The 20,861-nt window shown below is 42.5% G+C and overlaps 1 protein-coding gene across 4 annotated transcripts in view; it reads left to right on the plus strand.

Moving 5' to 3' along the window:
• The first annotated feature begins 293 nt into the window (after positions 1-293).
• The window catches only part of Bach2 (BTB domain and CNC homolog 2), a 355,873-nt gene continuing 335,305 nt past the window's right edge, over positions 294-20,861 (plus strand). For 2 of the 4 annotated variants that reach the window (XM_074078073.1, XM_074078055.1), the window contains exon 1: positions 395-662. The gene's annotated coding sequence lies outside the window, so the exon portion shown is untranslated. The other 2 variants (XM_074078063.1, XM_074078083.1) reach the window with 2 other exon arrangements.

Raw genomic sequence — 20,861 nt, forward strand, 5'->3', positions numbered from 1 at the left:
ACAAAGCGGGGAGATCGGCGGCCGCGACGGTGTGAGGCGCGCCCCCTCCCGCGAGCCGGCTGAGCGCGCGCGCCCGCCCCCGCCCCCGCCCCCGCCCCCGCCCCCGGAGCGCCATTCGCGGAGCGGCTTACGCTAGTCGCCGGGCGTACGGCGCCCCAGCGGCCGGGGAGGTGCGCTGCCCGGCTCCCGTAAAGTTATTGTGAATGGGGAGCGGATGACGTCAGCGCCGAATGTCAACAATGTAGCGATTGAGAGTGTGGGCGTTCCGGGGAGAGCGCGAGCCGCGCGGCGCGGAGCAAACAGCGCCGAGCCGCCGCCGCCTCAGCAGCACAGCAGCAGCAGCAGCAGCGGCCGTGCACGCCCGGGCTGCGGTCGCAGCAGCGCTAACGTGAGCGCCCGCCGCCGCCCTCGCCACCCCGCCTGCCCACTCCCGCCGCCGCCCGGCTCTCGCTTTCTCCCGGGCCTCCCCTCGCCCCTTCCCCTCCCCCTTCCCGGCACACTCGGGGGGCTGGGAACGAGCTGCCATGTGATGCGCGTCCCCTCCGCGAGCTTTCGGTGACCCCCGAACCGCCCACCGCGCCGGCTGCCGGGAGGGGGCCGCGGGCTGGGAAGACGCAGGGAAGAGGAGGCTTTTGGAAAAGGACGCAAAGTTCTCAGTCGAGGTGAGTCCCCGGCCCCGGGCCGCGGGCCCCAGCGCCAGGCGGGGCGGCGGGGCAAGTTTGCTGAGGGTTAGAGGGGGGAGCGGGTGCGTGGAGCTGGCGGGAAGGCGTGGGGAAAGCCGCGCGGGAAGGGAGCCGCGGCCGCCCGGCGTGCAGCCTCCCGCCCAGCGCCCTGCCCGCTTTTATGGCATTTTCTAGGAACGGGAAGGGGGTGGGAGCGGAGCCGGCGGACGCGCGGCTGCAAATGTGCGCTCTCCCGCCCGGCTGTTTACGGCTGGCGAGGCGGCATTGTATTTTGCTCGGGTCGTTGGGTGTTTTGGAACAGCAGGGGGAGGAGGAGCAGAGGGTAATAACTCAGGCGTGGGGAGGGCGGGCTGGAGGGAGGCGCGCGTCCGCGGGAGACAGAGCAGCTGTCAGATCCACGGCCCTGCCCCGGCCCGGAGAGGCCCGGACGCCCGGGTCCTTAGCCTGCGATCCCCGCGCCAGGCCGGGCGGCCTCCTCCCTACCCACCGCATCCGCATCCAGTGCTGCTCTGCGAAGACCGCGGGCGCCGCGCCTTTGCGCTCAGCTGTCAGCCGCCGCCGGGTGGCCCGGACCACCGCGACTGGCAGGGAATTAGAGCTCAAGTTTAGGGTCCTAGGAAGAGGTAGCTGGGGGCCTTGCGGCGCAGACCTAAGTGGAATCCCTACTAGCCAATGATGGGATTGTCGGAATGCGTTCCGCGGAGCTCAACCCAGGAGCTCATGCCTTCTGAGAGGGACACCTTGCCCCTCTCCCCGACGTCCTGCAACACACACCCACACCGTACACTTCAGTCTCCAAGCCCCAGGGCTCCACCTGGGACACGAGTTTATCCAGGGGACACTTCTCTCCAACTCCCCACATCGAGGCTCTCTATGGGTCTCACAGTTCTCTCGCCCGGTGGGTGTTCAGGAACCAAGAGTCGCGGAGAGGCGGCGGGCGGCGATCCTGGGTTGCTCCAGGTGTCCGCGAAAGGGGACTTTTCGAGCATCCCGGCGACCTTGGTCTGGCAGAGGATTTGCAGGAACTTGGAGAAAGCAAACGGGCAGGGCCGGGTGTACGTGTCTGAAGGGCCGCGCACCCCGTCCTCGGGGGTCGTGGGCGCACCGGGTATTACTAGCATGCTCTTGCGTGTATGCAACTTTGGCAAGTTGGGGGGGGGAGTTCTTGTGGTTTTGACTGTGGCCCCAAAAGGTGCGCCTCGCAATCTGCCCGCCTAGTCACCGCCTTTGCTGTCACCCGTGGCCGCGGGGAAACTAGAGGGACTAGGGCGCTCCACCCCCGAGACGCAGCTGCAGACTCCCCGCGAGCCCGCGGCTGGCGAGACGCAGCGTTCCTCGATTTTCACCTTCGCTGTCTGGTGCTGCAGTCTCTCACTCTGTGTAAATTTCATCTGTTGAATGTATTTAACTAAAAAGGGTAATTACTACAGATAAAAATCCTTTCCTGCCTAGTGGGAACCTTGGCGGAGATGATGCCTAATGAGATTTTTTTTTTTTTTGCTTTTGTCTGTTTAGAGTAAAATTAGAGATGTTAAATCTGATAACGGTTTTCTCAGATCATTAAAATGTAACATGTAGTAAAGGCATGTCGGGCTGCGAAGACTCAGGCTGACATGAAAGAAGCTGAGCGTGAAAGGCTGCCTGCCACTCCTCTGGGGGAGAGGGCTATTTCAGTAAGGCAGCGGGCGTCTTGCTTAAAATGTGTTGTCGCCCCACCCTGGTTCTTCAACAGCTCGCGAGTAAACGGCATTTTTCATTCTTGCAGGTAATAATAAATGTGAGTCAAAACTGACATCTTGTTAGGATTAGTCTTTAGTCTATAAGAGAGATTGCTAAATTACAGTGTTGCATTCAAAGTGCGCCAGTGAAAGGTCTGTCAGCGTTTCCATTATAAATTCAGTTTTTCAGGAGTTTATAATTTCACCACAAAACTTTGAATGGTTGCAATTTAAAAAAAAATTTCCTTCTAGTGTTCTGTCCTTAAAAATGCATTGCTTTCCCACTTTGATACTATTGGCTAATCCTGAAACTTGAACATCACTGAGGAGGGAGGTGGGTACCAGAAATGGAATATTCAGCCATGGAATAAAGTACTATCGTTAGTGCTTTTATTTTGGATTTTAGAAGGCTTCAGACTTGCCATTTAGTAATCATAAATGTGTGTAGTAAATTCCTCTGACATCTGTCTATTCTGCAGGCAAATTGAAATATTAGCTCATAGCGTATATGCTAGGATTACGTGGAGAGATAGTTTCCTTGTGTGTGTAAATGTCTGAACTCATAGTTAAATTATGAATCGGTGTTAGTTGTTCTTCAGTCCTTTGTATATTGCATATGGGGATCTGTCAAAAAGAAGAAAGGGTGAGGCAGAAAGGGATGGAGAAACTCAAGGTGCCCTAATTCACTTTCAATATTACCAGTGCTTGGGAAGAAATCTTTTATTCTTTTTCTATTGAATTATGCCCTTTGACTCAGTATCTTCAGGCAATTCCCTTCCAGTCACTCACCTCTGGCTGCTGTGTGAGGGGCTTAATTATTTGCAAACTGCCTTGAAATCCCTGGATGAAAGGCACTGAATAAAGGCAGAGTATTGTTATTCAGATATGGAATTTAATGATCCATTACAGTTCATCAGGAAAATGCACTTTGCAGTGATGGTAGGAAACACTTCCACCCAATAGAGGGTAATAATAACTGCTTAAAAGTAGGTTCAGATTACAGATGAGACAATTAACTCTAGCCATGTGCTCTTCAATTTGTTGCAATTCATTTTGTGATCAAAGTGAGTTGCAAAGAGCCAGATGGTCAGGTTCTTGTTCAAATCTCTCCTAGGCCAGCCCTTCACTTCTGGGCCCACTGTCTGCACAGCCCTTAGTTATTCATTAGTGATTGTGAGCTATTCCTCAGAATTTGTAATTGAGGCTCCTGTGATGCCAACAAAAGGGCGCAAGCCAATCTGTATTGTTAGGACCAGTTTAATTTTACTTGGATTAACTCTCACTTAGTGTTTCTGGTGTGGATCCAGCCTTAACAAGGGAGAAAAAGACCCCAGTTCCTCTGTTCAGCTCTGCTGTTCTAGGCTTTGAACTTCAGATTTCAGGGGGTATGTTTGCTTCTTGCTAATGCTGACTTGATTGTTGAATGAATGAGAGAATACTTAAGTAACCTTGCTGTTTGTCTGGAGGGTGAGGAGCGGACTAGCTTCATGAACATAAGATGAGGGCAATTGCACATGACCTCCTGTCCTCTTTGGCTCAGAAGGTTCTCACACCTGGCTTAACATTCTGCTGCTGTCTCCTTGAAATCCTTAATTCCTGAACAAGGGGGCCCTCATTTCCACTTTTCACTGCATCCCACAAATTATGTATCTGGTCTTTGTGAGGAGAGGGCACAGTATCTTAGAGTGTCAGGCAACTGCTTCTCCATCTCACTTGTTGTTATCTACTGTTGCCCAGGAGGACTTTGTGTTGCAGCATCATTAGGCTTTTCCAAGGGGAGCTAGGTATCCACACTTTCATGAGAATCCCTTATCCCTTCATTTTTTTTTAAATGTTGGATGAGAATGTATGTAAAAGTTAGAGCTGGCCTGAAGGTGGCTTGTTTTTCACCACTAAATAGCCTAAGTCATCTTATTGTTTAATATTTGTAGATTTAGCTGTTTGCTAACCACTTAGCACATAGTGGATAATCTGTGAGTGTGTACCAAATGATGGTTACAACTACCAAGAAAATTGATAGATGTAAGAAAAACAAAAGTCTAAGTCAACGCTGAATCTCACTCAGGGATTGATGCCTTCCTTTGTAATGGAGAATTCAACCTGAAGGACTGGATGGTTAATACCATGAGCACAGTGTTATCCTCTGCAGGCAAATAATCTGTTACTTTGAACCACTCACCTTCTGTTTAGTTATTATTGACTAGATGGGTTAACATGGCTATTTAATGTCTGAAGTCTTCCATATAAGTTTGACATTTGAGAACACCTACTAAAGGTAATATATTTGACTCATTGAATGTTCACAGTGTATCAGGCAGTGCTATTTCTTTACCCATTCATCCCTCCTTGACTCTTCAGAGCAGCCTTGTAAAGTAGACATTGTGTCCCTTCTATAGAACTGGAAGGTTCTAATTGGAATTCATCTGAATGCAGTGTCTGTTTTCTTGAGTGTCTACAGGCAGTTTCCTGTCCTGTACACACAATGCAGCCATGGGTCAATGACTGTAGTTTGCATGGTGGTATGGTGTAGCACCGCAGCACACAGAGAACATGGTCCCTGTCCTCTATCCAGGGAGCAGTGAACAGTACAAGATGGAGCACGGTTGTCAGCACCAACTGTACACCTGCCTCCCTGTGCCTCTGCTTCCCCTGTCTGGATATTGAAGAAGATCCAGTGACATATGACCTATTAGAGGCAACGTTCAGAAGTCAGGGCTTAGTGCAAAAATGGAAATTTCATTGGTAAAACAGAGAGAAGCTAGAGTCATGGTTAAGGAAAGTAGCACCAATGCTATGGAAACACTGGAGAAGAGCTCTGGATTGTCAATGATAATATATGACAATGTATTTAATAAAGAATTAAATTTTAGGCAAATATTTACAAATTGTTCAAGTCTACATTGAAATTTGTTGTGACCTGAACATTTTGTAAACTCAGTACAGTTGTCTAAAATATAACTCACCTTATTATTTTAGTTTGGAAGACTAAAGTAGAAAAGTTATTTGTCAATTCAGGGTTTTCTTTTGAATTTTTCCCTCTTTTTTCCTTTTTTGTTAATCTCAAATGTCAGTTTACTTAAAATTGAAAATCATACTATCAGCCTGTCATTCCCTTAAAGCAGTTAAGTATCCAGGGAATCTTAGCACCAGTCCTTTTCAAGGACCACTTCATTTCTAAAGAATATGCAAATCGAGTCTCTTCCTACTAGTGCACTACTTCAAAAATCAGGCAGGAATTTTGCCTTTGTTTTTCCTTGAGCTATTTTCTTTTATTCTAAAATAATAAACCTCCCCAATCTGAAAGCATTTCACGTACTAGTTCGTTCTAGTCATTGGAATTACAGCCAAAATGCCTCTCAGTCTTCCCCAGTGACTTAATAATCACCTCTTCCCATAGTTAACTTTGCTTTTGTTCCTCAGCCTGATAATGAATTGTCCTTTGGTTCTGAGATGTGTCCTTTTCCTCCCTGACCTTTTTGTTTTCTTCCTGAGGGTTGTAGGACAGGCTGCTGCTATGTAATGAAAGCCCATGTTTGATTGCCAGCTCCCTCCCGCCTATGTGTCAGTTTCATCTTCTCCTTTCCCAGGCATTTAAATGCCCCACTTTACAGCTCTTATACTTCTCATTATTCTCTTTCTCTTTTCTGTTGTTCCTGAGACTGTGGCTGTTGTGTAGACAAACTCCTGGTCATTTCAGAAGACGACCTTGGACTTTCCAAGTCTCCTATCCCTCCAGCCTCACTTGGCCATGTCATCTCTCTCCCCAGTCCTTAACTCATCAAAGGGCTTAGTAAGGCCTTCACTTTGGCACTTACACTTGGGAGAGTCCATTGTGGTAATTCCCACTTCACAGGTAAGGAAGAAAGTGAGTGTGCATGCTCAGCAGCTTCCCCGGTTACCTGTATCTATAGATTATTCGCAATTCCATTTCCTTCCCTGTCTGTGTTACTTGTTGATGCTACAAAATGGGCTAGATGTCCAGAAACGCTTCTTCGGAGGCAGATGCCTCCATCATTCACTGCACAGGGGTACTGAGTTTCTTTTATGAGGCAGGTGAACATGGTGCTAGTGAGAAGCAAACCCAGTTCTGGCCCCTGCCCTCCAGAAGCACACCATTTAGTAGGAAGGATGACATTAGCCAGTTAGTAACAGAGAAGTCATTAAAACTTCTCTGAAGGAAAGGTTTTTTTGTTCTCCATGGGGTATAATGGGGGGATCTGAGCTGGTCAGAAGGGTGGGGAAGCTCCCCGCCCTACGAGAAGAGTGAGCTTCAGTGAGGGCTGAGGCTCGTTTTTCTCTCCAGCCTCCTGATTCTATTAATTCACTACTATCTTTGTCCCTTTGGAGCATTGCATAAAACATATAACCCCTGATGCCATTTTGGCAAATAATGGTTCTTGTTTACAGAGTCCAGAATTGATTTATTTACCTGTGGCTTTAGAACTTGATAAAAACAGAATTGCTAATTGCCAAAAGTACCATTCATTTTCATACTTGGAAAAAAAATGCAAGTTAGCATTCTTACTTTGAACATATTTAGAGTCATTTGGGCAATATTTGAGTGATCAGAAGCTACGTAGATAATCCCTTGTAGTCAAATGGTAGGCATAAAACCAAGGCAAGCATCTTTAGTGAAAATCTGAGTCTGGCTTTTGTCTGAAGCTCCACTTGCCCCAGAGTAAGGGGATCTCCGTCTTCTGCAAACCAAGGATGATTATTTAGATATTTCTTGGGAGTGCAGTTTAGGAGTGTTCAGACTGTCTATTTAAAACAAATTGACGATACTGTATGCAAAGACCCCTCTATTTTCTTTTTCTTTGATGATAGCCACCCTGTATTCAGAGCTGCTTTTGTGTGGTGCTTATATTAAACTCATTTAATCCTTCTACCAACCCAGAGTTAAGTGTGATCATTAGAAGGCAAACCACAGATGTCACCCAGCTATGGAGTGGAAGAGCTGGGACTGTTAGATGCCTCATGTCAGAGCCAGTATCTTAACCACCATGCTTCTCCTTTCTACTTTTTCATCTGAAGTAGCAGATCTCAGAAGTGGAATTATAGGCCAGCTTACTCTGAAATGTTTGATGTGGGTTTTTAAATCTATCTGAAAGATAAAATTGAAAAATAATTTCTCAGGAATCTGAGTGAATAGATCTCTTGTCATTCACACAACTCACTTTCTAATAATTGCGTTCTTTAGATGGCAAAAGTGATGAGTGAGAAAGCAGGACATGAACTAGACATAGAATGTGAATCCCATAGCCCTGTCCCTAGTCACACTCCTACCCTCTTGTTAGGTAAAGAATTTGCTTTGTGCTTTTTTTGGTAGGGAGTGAAATAGTGAAAGAAACAATTCCTCTAGTAGATAGAACATTCTCTACCCTGAAGGAAGAATTTCATTCAGAACCAATTCCATTAGCACTCCTAATGGAAAATATTAGCTACCAGTAACAGATAAAAGTAGGTAACCTTTGTTCTCATTTGAGTCAATTTCAGGAAGAGATTATCTTGCCAGATTAGCATGTTGCAGCTCTCAACTGGAGATTTGAATGGTTTTGAAGGACTCAGCTAGGCATTTGTTTTGGCACTGTCCCCCAATAACCTGGGGTTTGCAGGGTCACTGTTCAGAATGATTACTCAGCTCAACTCTGCCTGAGCCGGACATTAACTTGTAGTCTTTTAGTCAAGAGACATTATTCGTGGGAGCTGCTTGAACATTAAGCACATGTTTACAGCTCAGTTGAGAAGTGATCAAGTGTACAAATGTACTGTGCTTATTTTTTTAGCATTTAGTTCAAAATTTGGAGATGGCTAAATGAGGAGATGCTTAGTGTGTCAGTGTCGGAGGTTTTAAATGATTAAAAAAATCAAGCAGATGAGTGCATAAAGATTTCTATGCAAACAATGATGAGCTTAAATTAAAGCCGCTGATTTTGTGTGAGAATTACTAGCATTGATTTGTAGAATATCTATATGGGTTCAAGATTCCATATTATGCAAATGAGGAAGCCCTGAAGAGTCAAACTCAAAAAAAAATGAAATTAACTGTGAAAGACATTATTACCCATTCTGCAGGAAGAAAATGTAGACATACTTCAAGTTAACCCTTCCTTTTCACACATCCCCCTGGGAAGATGAGCACAGGGATGCTGGTCCTTGTCATAAAGAAGCTAGGCAAAACTTACTGCCATTTCTCTTCAATTCTTTCTGTCCTTGCTTCTTTGGGTGCCTTTTGGCTACCAAGTGCCCTTAACTAGTTCCTGCCATTTCCTCCCAAACCAATCACAGAAAAGGAACACAATTTTACTAGAATATAAATAACTGAGCATACTTAGTGTATTGCTGTTCTGAGACATCAGCATATTAATAGGAGACAAAGCCAAAGAGGCAAAACCTGAAAGGTGGGAATAGTGGCATTGCACATCCTGGAGACCTGGTGGTGGGAGTACATTTTTTAATGCAGAGAGAGTTCTTCTCTTATAGACCCACTCCTGGCCAGAAAATATAGACAAGCAGATTATAGGCTATAAATCACAGTTATATTAAAAAGTATATGTATATTTCAGTATTGGGGTTTGAACTCAGGCTTTCATGCTTGTAGATAGGTGCTGCCCCACTTGAACCTCACTTCTAGCTTTTTTTTTTTTTTTTTGCTCTTGTTTAAGGTCGGTCTTCTTGTCCAGGCTGGTTACTCAAGAGGACCATCATCCTCCTATTGAGATGATAGGCACATACCAGCATGCCCTGCTATTTGTTGAGATGATTCTCATGAACCTTTTGCTGGGGCTGGCCTCGAACTGCCATCCTTCTGATCTCAGCCTTCCAAGTAGATAGGATTTCAAGCATGAGCTACTGGTGCCCAGCTTGGGCAGGTGATTTTCAATGACACGTTTGTTAGTGAATGTCATCTTTCTCTTGCCAGACAGTGAACTTGAACACATAAACCTGTGTAGCAAGATGGCGTTTAAACAAAATTAAAGGGGAAAACCATATGGTCCAGGATCAGGGATTTTGGTTATTCAGAGCAATGACCCAGAAATTTTCTATTATCCTTGGGTGTTGAATCTTGGGGGGAGAGGGGGGAAGAGGGAGAGCAGTGGATCCAACCTCACCTACCTCACTAGTCCACAATTTCATTGATTAAAACTTGAGTTGATGAATTTATTTCAAGATTGGTGTGTCACATACTGTTAGGCACAGTGGTGACATCTGGACATTAGGAGAGGTTGATTGATTAATGGAATCATGTTTATTTTAGACAGAGTTATGGCCTAATAAACACCCAGCTGAGAAGAATCTGAGCCGCCTTCCACACCCCCTCTCCCCCACTGCACACTCCTCCAGCAACCATGCTATGTTGGGTTGATGGCGCCATCTAGTGCTGACCTCTCAAACTGTCTGCTGGTCTTATGCTCTTGCTGTGCACCTGCTCTCTGAGCTGAGTGTGGAGTTCTTTTCCCCTGGGAGGGCACTGTCTAGTGGAGCCCTCTCTCCAGTTCCCGCCTTTACTCTGCCTTTGCAATATAATTATGCCTTCGTGTAGTCCTTTCTCTCAAACTCCATTTTTTTTTCTGTCCCCTTGTTTTTAGTATCCCATCTATGTAGCTCTTTCTCCTCTTTTCTTTCCCAGCTCTTGATTAGTTTTTTGGAACAAAAAGAGAAAAAAAGCAACCTCAAAATCAGTAATCCTAAGTGATAAATGTAAAGAATTTTCTAATGATACTTTATGACAAAATAAGAGAATGTCATGTGTTTTAAATTGAAATTAACCATTTAAACCACGTTGAAGAAATCAGAGTGAAACTAAAGGCAAGTGCAAAAGTCTCACTTAAATACTCAGGGTGGTTGGGCATACTTATAATCCCAGTACTTGGCAGGCTGAGGCAGGAGGATCATGAGTTCCAGGCCAGCCTGAGCTATATAGGAGACCCTGATGAAAAAGTAAAACAAACAAACAAACAAAAAGTTTCACTTAGAAGACTAATTAGACGTTTCTCCAACACAGTCAATCAAGAGGGTTTTCCTTTCATTGGTTTTAGAACTGTTGCTACAGTATCATTTTCTACTTTTTAAATGACAAATTTAGCCTCTTTCTCATATTTTAAATTGGAGACATTTTCCTTGACTCCCCTAGGATGCCAGCTCCTGGGAACAGTACAGTTTCTGCAGGGTAAAGTATTCTGAATTGCAGACAGTTTTTTTGTGGATTTTTTGGATCCGGTGTAAAAGAAGAGAACAGAGATCAGAGACATGTGGGATGAAGTCTGTTATGTGATCTCTACATAACATTTGTGGGACCCGAACTAGTGTGCAGGGTTAAATCTCCCACATTAAACAATGAATTTTAAATTTCCACTTATGTTAAGCATCTTGAGATTGTGGGTTTGAAAGTAAGTCCCTTCTGAAAAACAGGAACTGTGCTTGTCTGTTACTAGTTCTTGTGGTCGATATGGCAACTATTTTGATTTTTCAGAAGGGAAGAAAAGCAGTTAAAACTAGTTAAGGTTAAAGCCAGTTACAGTCATCCGGCTCATGAGGTCTGAATGCAGCTGTTCCGCACATGGAAACAGGGAGAATGAACTGTTTCATGAAGAGAATGAACTCTTCATGATAATTAGTCGTTACTTCGTTTGGAGTGCCAGCATAGATTATTTGTTTTTTTGGTCTAACCTTGGAAAATGGGAACTGCAAGGGTAGAGAGGTTCCTGTTTGTTAATTTGCGCGCACCCTGTTTTGGGTTTTGCCAGGTAGGCATGTGCACCTTGTGCATCAAGAGTCAGTCAGCATGTCAGCACTTGGCTACCAGGAGCGCTTGCTGACTCACCATGGCCTTGCAGCGGTCAGCTGGGCACACTGGAAACTGCCCCAGTACCAGCGCCGCCCTCAGAGCTCAGAGCCATCTATTTTCAGATCTGTGGTCACTGTCAAGCTGAGTGCCCCGTTCCTTCCTGCAGCCAGACACGGCCTCTGGTTGCATGATAGAAAATTGGGCACATTTCTGCCTTTCTGGGGCAGAATAGAGAATCACAACGTTTCTGGAAACACCCCAGGAAAACTGATTTTCCCTTGATTGTCTGGGAATCCTTAAGGGGAGAAGGAAAAGGGCCTATTCAGAAGGGAAAAGGAATGCATTATTTCCTACTCAGCATCAGAAGAACTTTTCATAAACCTTTAACCAAGGCTTTCCCGATACAACTGAAACCTGATCCACTTCTCCCTCTGTGGGAAGCGGGGCAGGGAGTGGGAGTGACAGCCTGGAGTCCCTACTGATGACAGCTTTTGTTTGGGTCCCTTGCATGTTATGGATGTAAAAACAAAACGCCCGACCTTAGGTCATTCAAGAGCCCCCGTGTATTTTCTGTGATGGTGTCAGCAGCGTTTGTTTTCGGAGTTCAGTTTGGCTTATTTTCATCGGAAAGTGTGAAATGCTGCTGCCTTTCTGAGGTTTCTACATAAACTTCCTTTTGTGGACACAAGTTGATCAAATCACCTTCAACTGTCTTGAGAAGAATGATTAAAGCAAGCTTGGCTGGGGAGGGAAAGCTTGCACAGGCTGAGGAGTTCTCTCTCTCTCTCTCTGTCTCTCTTCTCAGCTGTGATAAGCATTCTGAAGCTGCTCTGACCAGTAATAAAGAAAGCCACAGTGACTGTGTGTAACATGATGTTGATGGAAGTTCTGGGTTTCCGCCGATACAAATGACTCATCAGTATCAATCGAATTGTGACTTCTAATAATAACACAGTGTAAGACCTTCAAAACATGTGGTTTTAGCCCTTGCTCTAAGTGAAAGGTTGGAAAATGTTAGTTTGAACTTTTTTTTTCCTGACCTCTTCATTTCACCAGAATATAAAGGGTTTTTTACTGTTGTTGTTTTTTGTTTTTGTTTTTTTGTAGTTGTGATGATGACTTTACTGTTTTTTCATCTTACTGTTTTTAGTTTCATTATGATCAAGGAGCCAAACTTGGGTCCTTTCATCGTTTAGAAATCTGTGCACTAAGCATCCTCCCAGGGCTTGGTTTTGAGGGAAATGTGGCTGAAAAGCAAATCCTCCCAGAACACAGAAAGGAAAAAACTGGTCCACTGAGCTGCTGGCCTCCTACACAGCGTCTATTGTACAGGGCTGCGGTATTGCTGAGTAGCCCTCTTGCCCTGTGAGTCACTGGCAAGGGTTCCAAGGGGAGGGTTAACAGAAAACACCAGTCAGAGGAAACTGCACAGTGGAGAGGACAGGGATGGGGAAGGAGCGCGTTACCTCCTTTCCGGCTGGCTGGCAGCCCTGAGCATCCCAGGGAGATGACTGTGAGCTCATGCCTTACAGTCTCTTTATATCTATCTGCAGGGCATTCTTGCTTTTTGGCTTAATTTTGGTTTGTTTTTCCTGCAGTTTGGCCAGACTGTCTATCAGAGATCACTGTCTTAGGTCTGTACAGCAGTGGTCTTATCCAAGACCCTTCTATAGCTAAAGCAACTGAATTTCTTTGACTGTAGTAAGAACACATGTTTACACTCATATGTTTTTTTTCTTTCTAATGCTTAACATTTAAAATGCTCCCATCATTTACCATTTACTTCTCAGCTGCCGGGAGAGAGGCTTTTGCACCTTTCTGATTGACCTGGGAAGTAAAAACCTTTACAGGGAGGCTCACAATTAGAATTTTCTTAGTTGAAACTTTGTTAGTCTCACGCTTTCGCATGCCATTTTTTGGTCTCCCACCATCTTTTTAGCATTTTAGAATTTTTTATGTACACACCTCCCTATTACTCTTTTATCTTTTAAAAATTCTCAGTGCTTTGATGAGTTAGGTAACAAGAGATACTCAGTAAATAATTGAATGAAGAAAGGGATAAATGGACTCAATGGCAACAGACAAAATTCAATCTCCTCAGCACAGCATTTAAAACTCCTTACAACCTGCTCCTAGCCTGTGATTTCAGATACGTTTTTATTTTGCACAATCTCCTAGTATATGAATATTTTGTCTCTGAAGTTCCCTTAGTTTATTCTAACATTGCTCCTTGAGCAAATCAATACTAATATATTGGGGCTTGCTGTTTGTCAGGAACTTTGTTAGGCACAAAGTGCCATGTGGAATATTACACTGGTGTAAGTTATGGTCCCAGTCTGGAGAGAAGCAGGGGTTATCTTGGAGATGGCATACATACACAAGAAGTATTTGATGTACAGTATACAGTAATATGTGTCAAGGGCCAGGATTGAGCTAGAGATAAATGTGGTAGAAGATGAGAGAAGAGAGAGTCAGTAAGACTCAAAGAATGGATAGCTTTAAAAGGCGGAGTTGGAATTGTCAAGTTCTTGAGCTACTATGGGATTTGCTGAGATGGTACTTCATTCCCTCCTTCATATGGCTCATCTTTACTATTCTATGTTTATCATTGTCAGTATAATGTTCCTTGCTTGAGCACTCATAAATTAGACCTTCAAAAGATGTAATGGCAGAGAGGTGTGAAGGATTCTAAAGGACTCTAAGTACAGATTTCCAGAATTCTTTGTTTGTTTGTTTCTTTTTGGCAGTACTGGGGTTTGAACTTAGGACTTCATACTTGCAAAATGGACACTCTACTGCTTGAGCCATGCCTCCAGCTTTAGTACAAAAAAGTTAGAAATGCATGAGAAGTCTTTCACTTTTATTGTTGGCAAAAACATATGTCTGTTCACTAATGGCAACAGGAAGAATGAGAAAACAAACCCAAAGTGGTGGACAATACCTATGGTACATATATAAGACTGGTCTGCATATGTAAAGCATGCCTATGAGTCAGTAAGTAAAGCCTGATAATCCAACACAAAGTGGTATAGAACATTAATATGTCTAAAGGTTCATTTCACAAAAGAAGAAAACCAAATGACTACTACATGTATAAAAAGATGCTCAGCCTTATTAATAATCAAACACATGCAAATCAAACTCACAATAACATACCATTGCATACTGTCTGGATTGGCAGACATTTAAAAATCTGATGATACCATGTGTTGGTGAGGATGTGAATGAATGGGGGGCCCTTGGTAGGAGTATAACTTGGCATAATTACATTGAAAAACAGTTTGCTATTAACTAATCAAATTCAACTTGCAAAAAATTTACAACCAAGCAATCATCTAGGTGTATGTCCAAGAAAAACTCTTACCTATATGCTTCAAGAAACATCAACAACAAAGTCAGAGTAAGCATGTTCATAAAAACTGGAAACATCCCAAATACCCATACCATTAGATTGAATCAACAAATTTTACTCTATGCACTGGGATATTGTTTGAAGTAAAAAATGAGCTAATAAACCCATATGCAGGAGGGTGTGAGGCAGAGCTGCTGGGTGGGTAAGGATAAGGATTTTGCCTGGATTCAAATTCTGGTTCTGCCACTTACTGTATCACCTTAGGCAGGTTTCTTAACCTCGCCTTCCTCATCTGTACATTGGGGAAAATAACTGTTTCTTCCTGATAGAGTGGTTAGGAGGATTAAATGAGTTAAAAGTTGTGAGATGCAGGTGGCATGCAGTAAGTTCCACATAAGCGTTTGTTAAACCAAAAAACTGCATAAAGTGGGAGTACTATCAGACGAAAAAAATCAAGTCACCAGAGAATATGTATAATATGATTCTGCTTGCAGAAAGTTCAGAAACATGCAAAGCTAAATATATTGTTTAGGGATACATTCATAGTTGGTAAAACTATAAAGAAAACTGAGGAATTGATTGTCACAAAAAGTCAGTTAATGGTTACCTGCAAAGGTGAGAGGGACATGAGGAGGGGGCTCACTGGGGATGGTAGAGCCCTGACATGTTCTCTTTTCCAACCTTGGTAGTTCTCTCAAGGATGTTCTGTTTTATAATTATTTTTTTTAATGAACTTATATTTTTTGTATATATGTGACCTATTTGATAATAAAATCTTAAAAGGATTTGTGTGAGTCATTATTTTCTGAAAATATTTCTGATTTGATCTGTTATTTTAAAATTACCTGAGAGAACGCCAGGCCCAAAGCAGCAAGATGACATTAACAGGAATAACTGTAAATTCCTACATTTGGGTTAAAAAAAAATAAGTTGTTCAAGTATAGAAATTAGAACACCTGTGTGGTACTGGTTCTTCCACAGCCTCATCAGCTGCCAGTGCAACCTGGTTTTTATATAAGGCGACACCTTCTGAAGGCCACGGTAAGAAAGCTGTCCCATTTAGACTGGGAAATGCAAGTGTCTGGCTCAACTCTTCCAGACCTGTTGACCTACCTGCTGAGTACACATCATCAACATCACTTGGAACTTGTCAGAAATGCAGTACCACCCCCCACCCAACTGAACCAGAACCCACATTTGATCAGGATCCCATGTTAGACTTTGAGAGACACTGGGCTAAATGTGTCCAAGATTCCTTATAACTCTTAAGATTCAGTGCTTTTATTTAGTAAGTTTCACACTGAACTGAAAATTACCAGTTCATATGGTGACACTACTAAGTTAAGGCACCTGGGTATGATAGATGTACAAAAAGCAAACAAGTATTTGTTGCTGAACTCATTTTAAATGGATTTGTCCATCCCCACCCGCCATGTAAATGTTAGGTTGCTTATGTATTTGGGCAATTATCAGAATTAAAATATAACAACATTAACATTTTCTTTTTAATGTATAGAACTAGATTCTTGCTTTAAAAGTCTCTGTTAATGTCTTCAAATTTGTATCCTTTATTCATAAGAAATGCCAAAGTAGATTAGATTTCTGAATATCTTTTAAAGAATACTTAGATCTAGGGCAAATACAGCAATGTGGTTGGACTTGGATCACAAGAAAAGGGGAGAGCACAAACAAGAGATATAAGAATAGGTAGAAAACCCAAAACATGAAAGCGTTTGATGTCCCCACTCCAGAGGAGCTAATACAGAAACCTTAAAATGACAGGTTATCATGAGCAGGGGATCAGGAACCAATGTAAAGATCAATTAGAGTTGAATCAACATGGGTCATAACACATGGGTACATGAGAGCAATAGTAGGAATCTTTCTGTAAAGCTATTCTTATCTCAACTAACAAAAATGCTTTGTCTTTCTTATTATGCATATGTCCTTTCTTCAACAAAATCAGTGACAAGGGCAGAATGGGACCTGCCTGAAACTGAGGAGGGGAGCGGGGAGAAGGGTGGGGGAGGGGGCAGGGTGGAGAAATGACCCAAACAGTGTATGTACATGTGAATAAACAAACAAACAAACACAATACTCAAAAGAGGGCTGGATGTCTGGCTCAAGTGGTAGAGCACCTGCCTAGTAAGTGTGAGGTTTTAAGTTCAAACCCAGGACTGCCCCCCCAAAAAATAAATATTTAAATAATAAGAAATCTCATAATACAGTGATTTTACAGTTTTTTTTTCTTGCACATATTCCATGTCTTGACATGGAATCTTTGAAGTCTGTGCATTTTATTTTATTTTTACATTTTTATTATATTATTGTTGTGCTGGAGGTACCTGTGACATTTACAAAAGTTCTTACCATATATCGTAGTTGAATTCACCCTCTCCATCATTCTCCTTTATCCCTTTCCCCGATTCATGGAATAGTTTCAGCAGGTCTAATTTTTCCACTTACCTGCATGAATACATAATATTTCCACTACATTCACCCTCCTACACCTTTTCCTTATATCTTCCCCCCTCCCACTGGCACCTACCTCCAGAGAGGACCTGTTTTACCTTCCTGTTCTCTGTTTTTGGAAAAAAAAAAAAAAGCATTTTTGTTTAAGATAGCTCTACAGAGAGTTTCGTTGTGTCATTTCCATGCATGTGTATATTATAACCTGAATTGGTTCATCACCTCTATTTTTCTCCTTTATACCTTGGTCCTCTTCTATGGTGATTTCAACAGGTTTAAAAATCCAATATTCATTCTTGTACAGGAAGTACATCAACCATATTCACCTTCTTAACTTCCTTCTTTCACCCTCCCTCTCCTGTTAGTGACCTCCCATTAGTGTGACCTGTTTTTCGTAGTATTGCTATGTTTGTATTAGGTCTGTATTCCACATATGAAGAAAACATGCAGCCTGTGGCTTGAAGCTTGAGTATTTTATAGTGATTCTTCACAATATCACTTATTTTTCAGATGGTAGATCTAAAATCAGGCAATAAATAAATTTTATCTTTTCCCCCAAAAGATCATGACTAATTTAAGCTCATCTCTTTTTTCCCCTTAAATATTTTACTCACTATTCTTGATGAGGTTCAAGTGGAATCCATGATTCATTTAATCTTTCCCCTCCATGTAATTAGTCATTTGTTCTTTTGATGTCCACAGCAAAACTGATGCTTACTGTGATAGTCATAAAATTCCAAAATGTATCTTAAATGACTTAATATCACATTTAAATTATACTTCACCATATGGTAAAAATGAATGGAAAACTTCTCCCAGATAGATGTTCTTTAAGGTCTTGTAACTATGAGTTATTTGGTTTAAGCACATATTGGCAGATCTATTTTCTTTTTGGTGTATAGGACAAAGAAACTGTACTTTGGCAGTTGACTTGGATAATATTTGTTGCACATATGTCATCAAGATAAGATACAGAGTGACCAAGGGACTCTTAAAATGATAAAGTATTGTAGACACTTTAATAAACTTTGTGCATTGTAATTGATTTTTTTGTTTGTTTTTGGTGGTACTGGGGTTTGAACTCAGAGCCCTGCACTTGCTAGGCAGGTACTCTGCCACTTGAGCCATGCCTCCAACCCTTGTGTGTTCTAATTATGTTTTAATTTTAGCTCAGCAAGGTTTCCCTTCCTTTTATAGGACTGATTTTTTTAAAATATAAATTCTGCCTTAATGAGATCCTTAAGGTTTTGGTTTCTCAATCCATAAATGACTGAAAAAAATGTCACCATACTCCATATTAACAACTGGCTGTGTGGTGGAAGGCTCACATTTTCTACCAGATTCTGTGTTTCCTTGCTTTCAGTTATTCGTGCACCACAATATCCACTGAGTCCCTCCTGTTTGCACACTGCCTGGTTGGGTGTTCTTGGAGGGACATAGAGAGAATAACATTCCCAGCATCCACAGAGTTTATAGTTTTATACCTAATAGGTGACTCTGGTCCTGATGAAAGAATTTTCTAATTAATAATTTATTTTTAGAAATTGTTAACATCTTATTGGAGTTTAGATTATTAAATCACCATTTTAAATATTGGGTAGGAGTTTTGAGATTGAAGTTGAACCTAATAGCTATTAGAAAGACAATAGCTTGGAGTATATTCAATTATTTTTGCTTTTTTTTTTTGTAGTACTAGGGATTGAACCGAGGGCCTTGTACTTGCTAGGCAAGTGCTCTAGCATTTTAGCCACAGCATTTTGCTTGTATTTTGTTTTTGATATAAGGTGTTGCTAACTTTTCATGGGATGGCCTCAAACACATGATTCTCCTGCGTCCAGCTTCTGAGTAGCTGGGATTACAGTCACGCATCTCCATGTCCAGATATGGCTTAACTTCAGGGCTCTTACTTGCTAGGTAAGCACTCTATCACTTGAACCACTCCACCAGTCTTTTTGGCATTAGTTTATAGAGTCTCACAATTTTGCTTGGGTCTACCTGGGACTGGGATCCTCCTACCTCCACCTCCTGAGTAGTTGGGATTACAGGTTTGCACCACCATGCCCAGCTTGTTTTTTGAGGGAGGTTCTCGCTAACTTTTTTTGCCTGGGCTGGCCTAAAACTGTGATCCCTCTCTGGAGATAGGAGTAGTTCCTGAGTAGCTGGATTACAGGCATGTAGCACACTACCCCCAGCTCTGTTCTTCCATTTTTAAGAGAAAAATTTAGAAACATTACTAATATCCTTATAGGGTTTATCAGATTTTAGAATTTTTTTTTGAATATTGTAAAATCACATATTCTAATCTGAACTCTAGCCTGCACTATCCAATAGGATAGCCACTGGGTCACATGGTTTTCATTCAATTAAAATGTAGGTAGTCCAGACTGAGATGTAGTGTGAATTACACAACAGATTTCAGAGATTGAGTACACAGAAAAGGAACATAAAACATTTCTTTAAAATTTTTATTATGTCAATTATATGTTAAAATGATTGTATTTTGCATACACGGTTAATAAAAAATACTAAGGTTGGCTTGGCCTATTTTTTTAAAATATGGTAACTAGAAATTTAAAATTATGTATGTGGCTTACCTTACGTTTCTATTTCAAATCTAAAAACTAGAGAGAGACTGAGCTCTTGGAGGAAAGACGATCAGAGCTTAGCAGAGAGTTTTACAGATGAGATTGCACCAACAGAACCCACTTACTGCAAGGAGAAATCTCAGTCTTTACTTTCGCCCTGCTTTTAGAGATTCTTGCTCTCCTGAACCCACAAAAAGAGCATTTGTTAGCAAGCATTTAGTGTCCCCAGTGTATAGGACGTTGAGGAGGATAAAATAAATGTTACATAAGTCCCTGTCTTTCAGAGAAATTAATGAAGCTTTCTGGGGAGACATGGCACAGGCACATGACCTGTTAAACTGTGGTTTCAGAGGGAAATAGCTGTCCACCATGCTGATACAGGGCCGTGAAAGCAGACAGATGGCAGAGGCACCAAATGAAAAGGAGCTTCAGAAGCAGGAAAGGCCCCATGGCCTGGAGGGTGTCCCATAGGAGGGACAGCTTGCCAGGTGCTGGAGGGTGGGTAGGATTTCAGTGGCAGAGGGAATGGGACATGGCTGGGCAGGCATGGAGGTGAGTGGAAGCAAGGGTGAAAAGAGGGAATGCAGGAAACAGTTGAGAGACCCGTGAGAAAAAGGACTGTGTCTGAGGGTTTAGGAGAACGGGATGCGAAGAGCATCATTCTATGTGTTCACCTCATGTTCAAGCTTGACTCTGTGTCTCCTGATGTGCAGCATAGCGCCGTGATAGGAAGACCTTGCAATGCCTCAGCTTGTAGGTTGGTCAGGGTGCTTTAAGTTTAGGTTGAATAAATGTTGCTTACCTTTGATTGTCAGTAGCAAGACTGGTAATATTAGGTTACCAGTTACAGTTCTCCCATTCAGCAGAACCTTATAACTTCAAAGAATTATCAGGTAAATCCAATGTCATTTAGTTCCATGTAGTAGTGATAAGCATGTGTATGTGCCTGCTCTTGGTTCAGAAGTGTTAAGTATCATGTCATTTGATCTTGCTGTTGGCTTCATTATGTCGAAGTGGAAGCCAGGAAAACTACGATTGAATAATTAACAGTAAAATTTGGAATTCAAACCCAGCTCTTAAGCTCCGTTTTACTATGCTGAACCACTTACGTTTTCACACCTGTAAATCTATTTCTTGAGAGAGGATGCTAATTTAATTTAACTTTTTAATTGAATGATAATATAGAGAAAAGTATGCATACTTTGTACATTCATCATACTGATGAATTTTCACCAAGTGATGTAAGATGTAACCAGCTCCCAGATG

The sequence above is a fragment of the Castor canadensis genome, chromosome 1 (genome assembly GCF_047511655.1).
Source record: "Castor canadensis chromosome 1, mCasCan1.hap1v2, whole genome shotgun sequence".
NCBI classification, from domain to species: domain Eukaryota; kingdom Metazoa; phylum Chordata; class Mammalia; order Rodentia; family Castoridae; genus Castor; species Castor canadensis.